At 39.3% G+C, this 13,985-nt stretch overlaps 1 protein-coding gene across 1 annotated transcript in view; it reads right to left on the bottom strand.

The window, feature by feature from the left end:
* The window catches only part of CHST8 (carbohydrate sulfotransferase 8), a 136,102-nt gene that overhangs the window by 90,528 nt on the left and 31,589 nt on the right, over positions 1 to 13,985 (bottom strand). The gene's annotated exons all lie outside the window — the stretch shown is intronic.

The raw sequence follows: 13,985 nt of genomic DNA, 5'->3' as shown, positions 1-13,985 counted from the left end.
GCTGTTGTCACTTAAAGTCTGCAGTAGCTTGTATTGCTAGCGATACTTTGCAGTTCAGTTTGGTGGAAGTACTAATGCACAGAAATTTGAGCACAATTGTGAAAAGAACTGTCATGCAGATTTCTCACTTTTTTTTTCTTTTTGAGACTGCCCCCTGAGCAACTTCGTTGCTTTCTAACATCTTTAAATGTTGCTGACTGAGAAAACAAACACCACTGTCACGTTTGGAAAGTCAAAGCAGAGAAGTGTCTCATTTGTAGGGCGATTCATTTCGATTTTCATCTTGCTGCTGTCACTGAGGATACATGAACAACAGCAGTTGGTATTATCAGGAGACCTAAGCAGACCTGTTTCGTTGGCTGACTTGACAGCTGTTCCGTGAAAGAGATTCATGCTCACAAAATCAAAAAAGTATGAAGACCAGATTTTCTTTTTAACCCTTTTTTGGCTCAGTGTGCCTGGTTTGTGCTTTTATAAAAATGTCACAAAATGGGTCACCGTGCTGTAAAGAATGGTGCATGGACTCACACCCTCCCACCCTGTCCTGTTCAGCCTCTCCCAAAGGCAGCAGGTCTGACCTGGGGGAGGTGAGCACAGCAGAGGCTCAGGATCACAAACAGGGGCCTGTCTTCCCCCTTATAACAAAACACACAGGAAGAGGTTTACGTAATTCTCCTAACCTCTCAGTTCCTCCAGGAGTTGTGTTCCTTTTGTCAGGCAGCATCTCTTTATTTTAAATCAACAAATATGCATCTAGCTGAGTGTTTCACAACTTGCACATCCATTCAGTTTTCTACTTGCTAGTTTTAAAGAAAATATTATTTACCAGATACTGTTGCTAGATAGTTGTTTCTGTGCAGTAAGGGTATTACAGTAGTTCTCAGTTCTTCTGAGATTTAGATTCAATTGCAGCATCAGTCTATGTGCTGACCCGTCGATGCCAAAGCAATGTATGCAGAAGTAGAGTTCATCTCATGGTTCTTTAGGCAATAGGAACTTTAATATCCACTTCTCTGATAGGAGTGGCAGTGAATGCACTGCACTAACATGCATTGCTGCCACCATTTCATTTAACTCCTGTTGCAAAACCCTGCAAGTTTATCATACATTACTGTGAGGTGTTGCTGATGTGAACTGTTATGCTCAACAGGAAATAAAAGGCTGTGAAATGAATCTCCATAAGAAAATAAAAATTGATACTATACTGTTCTCTATCACATACACATCCCTCATCAATTGCACTAGAAGGATGACAGGTTTCAGTGAGTATTTAGTTAAGGATCTGGAGTTCGGCTCAGACTTCACTGAAGATAAAAAGTAAAAAAACCTTGCAGTTTGTGAATGAAATTAGGGCACTTCTTTGCAGCTAGCCAGCTGATGCTCCTGTGCATCTCAGCAAGAGCTTTGGGAGGCATTCTCCCCACATTTGGGTCTGCGGGGCCCTGGCCTACAGTGACATCATGGTGGTTAGGATTAGTCATTTTAAATGAATCACCAGTTATCTGGGGTCAGTGTCTCAGATTGTCTCTATATAAATCTGATTTAATTATTTTTGGATTAAAGATACTGTGAAGGCTGTGACATTTCAGTTCGGTAAATCTCTTTGGGGATCACACTCAAAGGCCTTGTTGGCTCTTTTTGATTTCCATGCACTGGAATATATGTTAGCTGTGGCATTTGACTTCGCAGTCAGATATGAAAACAAATCTGAGTGTACATTTTTACCAACATGAATGTGAGCAGAAGGATGCCGTGCAGGGATGAGATCCATCTGTCTCGCACAAGAAAGCTCCGAATCACTTTACTCAAGGAGTGCTACCACTAATAGCCATGGACAGGACCGCCTTTCCTAGCAAATGCTATTTCCATTAGTACATGTTTACAGAACAAGTACATTAAATATGGATTAGACACATTTCTGGACAATACGCGGCATGCGCATATGCTGCTAGGGAGGCACAGATGACGCTCATCTGAAATGCTGCTCATCAGTCATGAATTCATTGCTGCTGAGCCACTGAGGGTACGATAAATGCTGTCCCTTTTCACAGGACAAGAGCTCAAGCTGATTACATTATTATGTGTGTCTGATACAGTGCACAGCTGTGTTATATGTCCACTGCTATCAGAAGAGTGGAAAGAAATGACAAAGGGCTCTTCTTTCAAACGGGGATGTGACGCTTTCTTACCAGCTCAGACACTGAATCTGAAGAGGGTTTTATTGCAACAATGGAACCTGATTTTTGCCATTAGCTGAAGACCACAGCCAGGAGTATTTTCACTGTAGATGTGAGCAAACAAGAGTCCTTGTCTTTTACTGATGTTACTAGGCACGCATGATATACAAATAGTTGTCTCTCATTACAAACCTTACTGAACACCTGAAACCTATTGTTTATTAGGTTGGTTAGGACTTGCAGTGGCTTTAAACAGCGAATAGATGTGTTCTGATATAGAATAGATGTGTTCTGATATACATGTGTTGTGATATAGAGTGTCATCTCTTCTGCAGTGATGCGGTTGACATGTGACAGATTTAGAAAGGCAGGGAGGCCAACCTGATGGTTTCTTTTGGAAGCACCCTTCTCCAAGTAAACCTCAGTTTGGTTTTCCAGAGCTACTGCTACCTATAGAAGTCATTCTCGTAACTTTTTAAAGCATGTATGCAGTCCAGTTTCTTTTAGTGAAAAAAGTTGCCTACTTCCAGCTTAATACAGAAGAAAGAGCTTTGTTAGGTTCCCACTGGCAAACAGCCATTATCAATTTAATTACCAAGCGCCATGCATTTTTTATATAGGTTTAAGTGCTTCTCCCAGCCTATTCAGGCTCCTGAGACAAGTCTCCTGGTTCTACAGGTATCTACAGAGTTGATACTTTAACCAATTCCTCAGCCTCAGAATTTCAGCAGATAGAGAGGAAATTCTGTTTTTTTCCAGCACAGCACATTTTTAATTTTCTGAGGAGTGCGATCATTTTTGTATTTCAAACTCTGCTGTTTTGACTTGAAACATAAATGTGTTGGCAGGCCTGCTGGTTACAAGTTTTTCTGTGTAAAGAGGGCATACATTTGTACACCCTACCCAGGCACATGCACAAGAACTGGCTCGTGCCTTGGCTTACAAGTTTGTCCCAATGGGAAGTTGGCTGTTTTACTGAGATTGTAATACTTGGTAGCACTGGAGTGTCCATGTTTTAAGTGAGGCTGTCTCTTCCAACCCTTTTTAATGAATGAATTATGATTTAATTAATTTTGTGAATTTTATCCCATTTCCTTTTAAAAGGAGTCCTGCTGAGATTTTAACATGTGCTTAGGTATCTAGGTGTTTTAAACAAAAACATCCCTTCCAACTTCTTTTTTCATTAATAAATTATGAACCAATGATGTCTTCATATCCTTCCTAAAAGCTTCTGCACTGTCAGTTGCATAAGCGCTTTGTCATATGCTAGTTATATCCTGAGTAGTTTGATGCTGAGCCTCTGAATGTTTGCAATCTATTATGAAATTATAGAGTGCTTATGGAGTTATTATTCAGAAACAGGACTAGTGTAAGGGTCTCTCCTTTCCTTGAGAATATAACCTGCACTGTAAGAGTTCTTTTTTTTATTTTATAATATTTGGTTTGTATGATATGAATTAAGCTATACCTCTTTTTTAGTATTTGTCGTTTCACATATTGACTACAAACATAAAACATGCTTTTTTAAAACATAAACCATGTTTTGTTTTGTTTTGGTTTGGTTTGGTTTTTTTTTTTTTGGTTTTTTTTTTTGGTTTTTTTTTTGCCAGAAGCATAGAATTGTAGAATATTGAAAGGGATCCATAAAGATCATTGAGTCTAACTTCAACGACTGTATGAATGAATACATTTCTAAAATTTTGGGCATCATGTTCTGCATGAGTTGGTGAACATGAGTATGTATCTATAAGTATGGACTGAAGAAAAAACAGCACAAAACAAATTGGCTGCAAAATACAGTGCAGAAGTTGAACGTGCAATTCTTCTTTAGCATTTCTGTAAAATATTTACCTAAACTCTACTACCTATAGCAACCTCTGCAGCATACAGGAGCTGTAGGTCCACTGCTTTCCTACAGTGAAAGAATGATGTTCTGTGAGAAATGAATTAGAAACTGTTTTCTCATCTCTTGGCCTTTAGTGCTATTTAAATACAATCAATAGAAATATGTGCTACAGACTCAGATTTAGTGGTAATGCAGATCTGCTCTGTATGAAGCAGACATTTGCTCTGTATGAATTCAAATATTTCTTATTCTGCTCCTCTGGCCCTTGGTTGTCACCAGGAAGAGCAATCAACTGGCAGAGACCTGCTGCCTAAGGAATGACATTCCTACCATACTTCTTTTGATTGGTTTTCAGAACGAAATGTTTTGACAGCAGTCTGTAGGAGCAGGGATGGTCAAGCGTGGATGTAGTGGCAGAGGCAGCATCCCTGCAGCCTGCACGCAGGGCTGGTCTGGCCGGCAGCGATGCTCAGCCCAGATACTTTGGTGTAGGTGGCAAGGAAGGAAAGGGGGTTCTGCACAAGTGCTGTTGTTGAGAGGGAGCTCTGGGTTGGTATTTGCAATTTCTAGAAACTTTCCTCTTCTCAGGGATGGCATCTGCACAACAGTAGCACTGGGCAGAGATTATATGTAGGCAAAATCAAGAAGCAGTTCTCCAGCAATCTTTTCTTTTAGTTTTTGAAGGTGAACATGACAATTCACCTTTTGTTTTCTCCGAAAATTGGAATCTTCATTTTCTGCAGAGCGTGGTGCAAGTGTAATGCAGTTACTTGGGAAGGGCAAGCCAGCTAAATGAATCAAGCTATAATTTCAGAAGGGTTGGTTCCTGAAGGTGAAGCCTGCAAGGCTGAGAGCCTGCAGTGCCCCTCCAGCGACACCGTTATTTCCCTTGCTTTCTCAGAGACTGCCTGCTAAAGTCAAAAGCTGATGGTTTAACATTAATTCTTGCTGATGATTTTGACTACTCATACTCTCACCTTCTGTATTGAATAGGAGTTAGGAAATTATGAAAATGAATTTACACAAGTGTGTTAGATTTACCAAAATGCAAAAGCTCTGCTTTCAAGTGGTTTAGAAAAATTAGGTAGTTAATGTGTTGGCAGGGGAGCGTGTGCAGCTAATGCAATATTGGTTTGTTGAGCCCTTTACTGAGTCAAGAAAAAGCAGCAAAGGCTTCAAATGGAAATCACTGATATTTGAGCATATAAAATTTGACACAAATCCATTTCCAAACTGACGTTCTAATACTTCAGCTCCTATAGAAAGCCTGTGTATTTTCAAAAAGTAGGACAAAGCAATAAAACCCGTTACCAATTTTTTATTAAATGTGAAAGATTCTTCCCTGCGTATCCAGAAGGTTAATCTTTAATTGTTCAGTTGTCCTTCAAATAATGCAAAAAATTGAAGTGTATACTAAAAAACTCAGAATATCCTCTATTAGCTCAAACTGACCAAAAAAATCACAAAATATTCTGTGCCTTCTTATAATGAGTTTCAATTCTACGTGTTTACCTACTGAAATGCAAGTTACCATTAAAACTTGTAGGATAGCAGGTAATAAATAGCGAGCAGGTGGGAAAAGACATCCTGCAACTGATGATTACACATGTTGCAGTAGCAGTTCAGAGATTACTTTAATAATAGACAAGGCTGCAGCCTGCTGAGCAGATGTATGACGGCGCGTCCTTGACCATGCTCAGAACATGTCTCAGCATCTCGCTGCCACTCTGAGCTTCACACAAGGACAGCTGGCTGCTAAAAATAACTGAAGGGATAACAAACTAAAATATTAATATGTTAGGGAATGTGATGATTCCATGCACACTACCATGCAAATGATGAATCTCCAGAAGGAGAAGAGAGAATTAATTCTCATATTGCCCTTTTGCAATGGCTTAAATATGCACAGAAGCTATTTTCAGTGACCAGACAATTGCATCCTGTATGGCTTTGTGAATGTGAACTGACAAGCTGCTTGAGGAAAGTGCAATGCAATCATTTTTGGGCTTGAGCCAGGCATATCAATCGAACCACGGCTCCTCCATAGCAGCTCAGCTAAAGAAATGCAGAATGAGCATCTCATTTTATATTGAACAGAAGGCTAAGAGTTTAATGACTGCTCTGGGACCTCCGGCAAGACTTCCATCAACATAGTTAGCCACTGCTGTTTTCAGAGGAGCCATGAAATAAACAGTAAAGCTGTGAGAATTTACTGCATGTCTCTTGGCCCACGTGAAGGCTGGCAGGATGCCCACATGTGCTATTTGGTACATACAGCAAAATCCTTTCTTTTATACTGCTTGTGCCATTTGTGAAAATTAGAGTCCCTGGTTAAATTAGCGTTAGGTGTTTAGGTCTCCTAATGCTTCCAGCAGATCTCCTACACTACCAGTACTGCACGTTCTATCCAAGGCCTTAAGTCAGAGTGACACTGCTGTGATATGATACAAAGTGTGACGGAGTTCTTGAACTTGAGGCCTTGAGCATTTGTACCAGAGAACTTTTGAGCTTAACTACTACCTCAATTTGCTTTTGTGCAAAATGTGATGCTGAAACATACCAAGCAAAAGAAATTAGTCAAGATTATAATTGGGGTTGCATTAGGAATTGCTCACTGATTGAGAAGTCTGGGTAGCAAGGACTGCAATTCTGAAGTGAAAAACTACAGCATCCTTGAGGGTCACAGTTCCACCTGAAAACAGCTCATGATCAGTGCCATTCCTGGTAGGTAGGTGCAGAGATGATAACTTGAAGCATGAGCAAATAAATCACACCAACAGGATTAGTTTTATCCTTTTGTATCCACATGTATATGTATAGGGATACAGGCATACATTTAGTTGACAAATTAGCTAACTTTGAGCTAATTTCTTATATGATAGCAATAATTCCTCTTCTAAATAAATTTACTTTTTTTTTTTAAACAAAGTAACAAGCAACACAAACACTGAACACCAACAGCTCTACTTTATTCTGTTTCAGCATGAATGCAATGCTGTCTGCAAAAGAATACTTTATGTGGAAGACTTAATTAACCAAAGAAATCAAGCAGGTAACTTGATTCGCTTCCAGCAAGGACTGCTTGGCACATTTTCAGTAACTGAAGATCCGATCCTATTATCTCTAATATGTCAGCTACCCTGGAAGATATAGTTAAATTTTATGTTCAAATGGGGATGCCTGTTCCACTCAATGGCAGCCCAAAATTTGTACGATGGAATGAGAGAGTGGGGATGAACACGTATGAGGAAGGAGGTCATTGCAATGCTGTGTGCCTCACCAGCAGTGGGGATCTCACATTTCTTAATGTAAATGGAGTCCATCCATTGCTTTTTGTGACACTCCCTCCCAGTTAAAGGTGAATAATTACTGCTATGCTAGAGATGTGCTGCAGCAGTTCCAGGCCTGAGTCTGAGTATTGTGCTGCTGAAGGTTTTCAGCCTCTGATTTAGTCTGTATATTTTGCTGATTTCTGTGGATTACCCGTAAGCAGCCTATACTTAAAGCATCAGGTGAATGCCATCTTCCCACTGATCTCCCCAGGTGTATTTATGTGGATATGGTGGCATTCAGTAGCATTGAATTGATCTACTATGTGTGAATTTTGAATTTATCTACTTCAGATAGAGTTTGGGGTTTTTTTTTGTGTCGTTTTGGGGTGGTTTTTTTTGGTCCATTTAAGAGCAGAACAAATATGATTATTAGCTGTCTTTTTCACCAACAGCCTTTTTGCAAAGCTAGAAGATATGAAAATCCTGAAATGCATTTTCCCTGGATCATTTAACAACTCAGGGCTTGATCTTCTAAGCTGCAGGTAGTGAAAAAGCACAGCTAAGCCACTGGTAGGATTAAGGAGCACACTGTATTTATCTCTAGGACTGGAAGGAGAAAGTTGACTTAAAAGTGTGGCTTGTTGCTGAAGTTGGGAGAGTACTACAGCCTGCCTCGGTGCCTGCGAGCTGCAGAGGGATGCAGCATCACCAAAACGCTGCCAGAATCCTTGTGGCCTGGGCTCCCACCTTCCCTTGGAGCCTGGTGCTTCCTTGCCCCTTGTTTGTAGGCAGCAGCAGGGGCTGTTCCAGGCTCAGCACCAGGTCAACTGGTGCATTCCTCCATGGCAGGGGAGAGTGAGAACCTTCCTCTGTGCTCTGAGCTGCAGCTCTGTTAGCCTCGGAGGAAGGTGGCTCGATTTAAAGATATTCATATCTATTATTATTATTCATATTTTAAGCATGACTTTTAAAATTTATTTTTAAAATGAGTTTTTTACTTTCCAAATCCCTTTCCTCTGCAGTAAGGTGATAATGTGAGTAGTTCTTTTTCTCTCATGAAAAAAGTATTCAGCCCTCACATTAACAGGAAAATGTTAGAGAAGAACCTTAAAAAAAGTCTTTTATGTTTAGATTAACCAAATAAATACAAGAGAATTAAAAATCATGTAAATTGATCCTGCATGTTCCAACAGCCTTCAAAATGTTGATGCTGTGGGTTCTTTATGTCTTTAGCTAGCATTTTTAAATGAAAACACTGAATTAAAAAGATGTCCAGGAGAAACTGAAATATACACCAATAGTGCAAGAGAGAGAAAATTGTTTTGTAATGAGTGAGGAAGGGAAGAAGAGCAGGTATTGTTTCTTTGCTTCTGTTTCTTTTCTTCACATCTATGGGTACAGACATGTCTATGGGTACAGGCACACGATTAAGGTTTGGCATGTGTGAATGCGTTTGTAAAATCAGTGCTTCAGGCAGGTCCTTCCAAAAAGATCCCTGCAATCTGGTATTAGGTAATCATAGATGTGCTCTGGATGAAGCACTTCAGAAGGTACAGAAATGAATTTGAAACCACATAAAATACTCTTTACAGTTTCCCCAGAGTAAAATCTTTTGTTGGATGAGAAAGCGCACGAGGCTGACAGGCAAATAACCTCAGAGGAACTCCCTGTGGGGTTGGTGTTGCAGGGGGTGCTGGAGGCCCTCACCAGCACCTCGCAGGGATATGCCCCTGGCAGGCAGTGCAGCCCCCACCCTGGGGGCTTTGGGGAAGGAGTTAAGAAAAATGTGTCAGAAACTTCACTGCTTTTTCATGAATAAAATTGAATGCTGCTGAAAATAGATGGTACTCTGGGGTATCAGTGCAACATAGTTTTAATGCACATTTATTCTGGCTGTCTTTCATTAAACTGTGGTGCTTAACTGGGTTTGTGAATGCATCTGTTCAGGCTGCGGTCCTCTTGGAAATGAGGAAGCCCTCAATAGCATGGGGAATCATGTGCAGAGGGGCCAAGTTAGATCATCTCAGTGCTCAGCACTGTAATTCCACTGAAGTCACCGTTAGATTTAATTATATTTACTATGATTTGCCTTCTTGTTTCATTTCTTTTTCCTTCTTTCTTTCTTTCTTTCTTTCTTTCTTTCTTTCTTTCTTTCTTTCTTTCTTTCTTTCTTTCTTTCTTTCTTTCTTTCTTTCTTTCTTTCTTTCTTTCTTTCTTTCTTTCTTTCTTTCTTTCTTTCTTTCTTTCTTTCTTTCTTTCTTTCTTTCTTTCTTTCTTTCTTTCTTTCTTTCGCAACTAATCAGATATTGAAAGCTTAAATGGATATGGGACAAAGGCTGAATGATGTTGTAGAATAGCATGGAGTTTTAGGGAAGGGAGAATTCTGTGTGGGAAGAATCCAGGCTTCATAAGGGGAATGGCTTTTCAGTCCTTTACAGTTAGGTATACTTTGCATTTATTTTGTTAAATCTTGTAAAACAGCAAAAATGTTTGTAAATAGAACCTGCAAGTAATATCTGAAGATTCAAGGCCATTCAATGAAAAAATAGGAATTACATTACATAACCTTATTTTTTGTTACACTATCACCAGTCTAAACTTTCTAGCAATTTACGAGTACTTTACCAGAGTATAAATTACAGTGGAAAAGCATGAATGAGAATCAGAATCACGACATCCAGCAAACTAAACTAGATAGCAGTGTTAACTGAGACATTTTTGTTCCACTTTCTTCTTCATTTATCTGAAGAGCACACTCAAGAGGGCACAGATAGAGAGCATCTTATGCAACCTGGGTGGGAATTTCTTGCTTGCCTCTCCTCCAAAGGCATTCCTGATACTTCAGGAAATAAATACTATTTCCTATACATTTTAATCTCCTGAATATTCAGAAGAAGCACTGACATTGCCAGCTCTAACGTAAGGAATGAATGACATAAGCTGCACTGCCCTACCACAAATGTTGTTCCATAAAATCATGAGAATTATTTTAAAATCAGTGATGATGAAAATAAAATGCCAGTTCTGTAGGTGGTCTGATTTCAAGCTCTGGAAAATGGAAAGTGGATGAAGCCCAAGATTTTTAAGTTTAGTTGCTTTCTTAAAAACTGATTTCAGATGTTTGCAATGAATGAAATAATGAATTTGCAAGAAAAGAATCTACAATAATGTACCAAAAATATAAATATGTAGGGTAACTAGCATTAAAATAACTGGAAGTGTATTTTCAGTGCTAAAGGTATGCTTTTAAAAACATGTATACAGTGTGATATGTACTGTCTTGAATGCCATTTTCATTCTTTGATGCTTCTTATATCAGAATGACACCACTGTGTGACTTGGAGGCACAGAAGAATGTACAGCTTCATTTCAGAAGAGAATAATCCGTGCACTCACTGCAGTGCTTTTATCTCCAAAGCCTCTGGAAAATGAGTGTGTTGCCAGATAGTATATAGTAGAAACTGTAGCATTTTAAGAAGCTGCTGAGCTTCACCCATTTGTTTTTGTTTGATTGCATCAGGCAAAATCGGTAATCTTAGTTCAAAGCATTTTTAGTGATGCATAAATGAAGGCAAATTTTAACCATCCCCCAGGCATGGCTGGGCTGAGTCCAGAGTGGCATTGCCACAGCTTCATTGTGTGATTCTGATACAGCCAGCAACTGGGCTGCTTCCAGCAGTTAACCCTGGTGAAAAATGGTGGATACATACATAGAATATGCTGAAGCAGCTGGAGAACTGATTTGGTCTTTTTATAACTCAGGAAAAGTTGTTACTGTTTCACTCATAACTGTCCTGTAAGTGACTGAAAACAAAAATTTTTGGGGGGGAGGAGGAGGGGGCTATCCAAATTATGATAGCAGTGATCTCTGATAGAGACAGAGAATCATTGGGATTAACTTTTTAAACTGAATTTCAGCCTTGGCCTCATATATGTTCTTGCACAACACAGTATTTTCCCCAGTTCTCCCCAAAGGATGTTAAAAATATTTAGGCACTAACAAGCAATTACAGCATTATAATGTAGAAACAAAGTTTATGTGGCAGGAGGGTTGGAACTTCATGATCCTTGGGGTCCCTTCCACCTCAAGTCATTGTATGATTCTATGGTCCTTCAATTGTTATTATAACTGTGGTAGGTTGTGTATAGGCTTCCTCTCCAATTTCACAAAGTGTGCCTTTATGGCCATTTCTACAGTTGGAGGTGTTTAGAATTATTAAACAAATTACATTCTGAATGTCCATATCTATGAGCAACCTTGCAGTGATCCTTGAGCCTTTAGTACCTGAAAATGCACGTGATTTCACATTACTGTGCACCATCTTCAGAGATGGAATTTGCTAAATAACAAATATTATAATTAAAATGGCATTTTCCTAGAACTATTGCTGGTGTACAGGCTCCTCGTATTCAGAGAAATCCAAGGCTGACAGGACCACGCGTGCCGCTACCCCTTCTGGTGCCTCATGGAACAATCCCACAGATTCTGTCCAAGATGCTCTTGGTAAAGTCATCCAGAAACATGAATCTGTACTCATGACGAGCAGTTTAATCCAAGTTCATAAATGTCAGATCTTCTAAATTAATGTGCCATACCGTGGCTTGCACACATTCCCATATGCTTAACTCATGTGTGCCAGTACCAGAAGGGAATACATCCTGCATATTCCTGTACCTAATGGGTGCCCTTTCCTGCAGACTTGCAAACACTGGCATGTGGCAGAGAGGTACCGAGTGACATTTTGCATGTTTAAATTAGCTTTATGCGTTTTCAGAAATGTGCTCAGAGTAGGGACAGCATTTTAAAAAAATATTAAAGAGAGTTCCTGTCCATGAATTGTGATTTTGAATTTAAAAAAGGGACATATTGTAAAATCTTTTCTGTATGCAAAATCTTGCTGATGCTTGGCTGTGTCATGCGGCCAGACTCCAGCATACCTCCTCATGTTAATCAGAGGGGAGTTCTGCTCACACACTGGCACGGGAAAGCTCATAATTATAAAAACATGACTGGAGGCAATGAATTTACAACCAGCCTGACTACAGTTGGACTCCTAAATCCATAACCATTCATCTAAATAAGTGTTCTGGTATAAAAAAAAAGTGCAGTTAGTTCAGTGGGAATTGTTCAGGAGTGGAAGTGTTCCAAAAAGAAATGTATTTATATATGAAACACTTGTGTTTGCATGCAGAAAAACACAGTCTTTTTGATTTTTTTTCTTTTTTGGGGTTTTGTTGGACGTTTCAATGGAAAAAAATTTGAAACAAAATGTGAGGAACGAACTCTGGTGTGTTGTTGTGAAAATCCAGTTACTTTAGGTATAAAATGTTTTTGTTTTGCAGAAGAATCTTTAACCTCTCCTGTTTAAGAGCTCAGACAATCAAATGATTTATTTAAAGATTCAAGAATAAGTTTGGAGAACAGAATTGATACTTTAGCATGCCTGAGGTTCCCATGGAGTTCAGCAGGTAATAAATATTGCTTACTGAAATAGTTACCCTCCGGCCTTCTGCTAATCACAGCCAAAGTGATTTGACAGACTGTATTTATGGAAAATAATTAAATTGTAGATCTTCACAGAGAACTTTTGCATAGTCTTACTATTAATTTAACAAATGTAATCCATAAGACTGAAGCTTATCACTGAAGTAGCAGTAGGATTTTTGGGGTGTTGCTAAGCCGCATTGTAATTACAGGTTTTGGATATAAATTGCTCTTGTGTGTGAGAGGAGGTGGTGGCTCATGAAAATGCATTAACCTTTCACACAGGCCGAGACAATGCATACTGGGCTCCCTCCGGTAGGACTTGTTCCTGCTAAGACCCACTCATTTCCATCAAGGAGGAGAAGATTGTAAAATCAATGCAATCACTACAGGTTTAGCTAATCTATTTTAAAGACGAGCTTGCGAGCAGTGTGCATTATTAACACAATGAGACCGGCCTGTGCTTACGGCTTCACTGCCAGTCAGCTTCCCAGACACCAACGTGGTCACACAAACTCTGTGGTCTGCAACGTGTCTGACAAGTGTTTACATGTTAACATTCATTAGAAGACTCGGTCAAGCAATTCATGCTAGATTAATTGATTGTCCCAGGGTGACAGTTCATTTTTTGAAATAGCTGCCAACCTGAGCAGGACAGTCAGACCAATGGCAAAGGACATTGATGGACAAACACTGGGATTATTGAATAGCTGCTGGAGTGACACTCCAGCATCTACAGAGTTTAATCAATGCCTCAAAGACATGGCATTAAAGACTGTTTATTTCCTTTCTGTGCATTTATGAATTGTTAATGCAGTCAATACATATTAGCTTCATTTGTTGTTTGGTTAAAATGCACTCTGAATTTTCCAAGCTAAGAGTTGCCTTAATATCACTTTTTATATGGTGAAATGTGAGTCCTTGCAGATTCATAAGGTTTTACTGATGGCTAGAAATGCAAGCATAATTTCTGCCTTTGTTTATTCCAACGTTACAGAATTATTAAGAGTTGACATTGCAGTGCTTATTGAATAAATTCATTTCCTTGGTATTGTATGCATTTTGAATTTTCTTGAGTTAAGCCTGAAAAAGTGGATGCATCAGTAGAAGCTAGTAAATAGCAACAGTACTGCAAGAGGATTTCAAGCTAGAGCAATGCAAGGAGGATACAGCAAATTATCCATAGACAGTAAACATCTTGGAAC

Source organism: Phasianus colchicus, chromosome 13, assembly GCF_987193195.1.
Source record: "Phasianus colchicus chromosome 13, bPhaCol1.hap1.1, whole genome shotgun sequence".
Classification (NCBI taxonomy): Eukaryota; Metazoa; Chordata; class Aves; order Galliformes; family Phasianidae; genus Phasianus; species Phasianus colchicus.
This window is presented reverse-complemented; position numbering and strand designations above follow the sequence as displayed.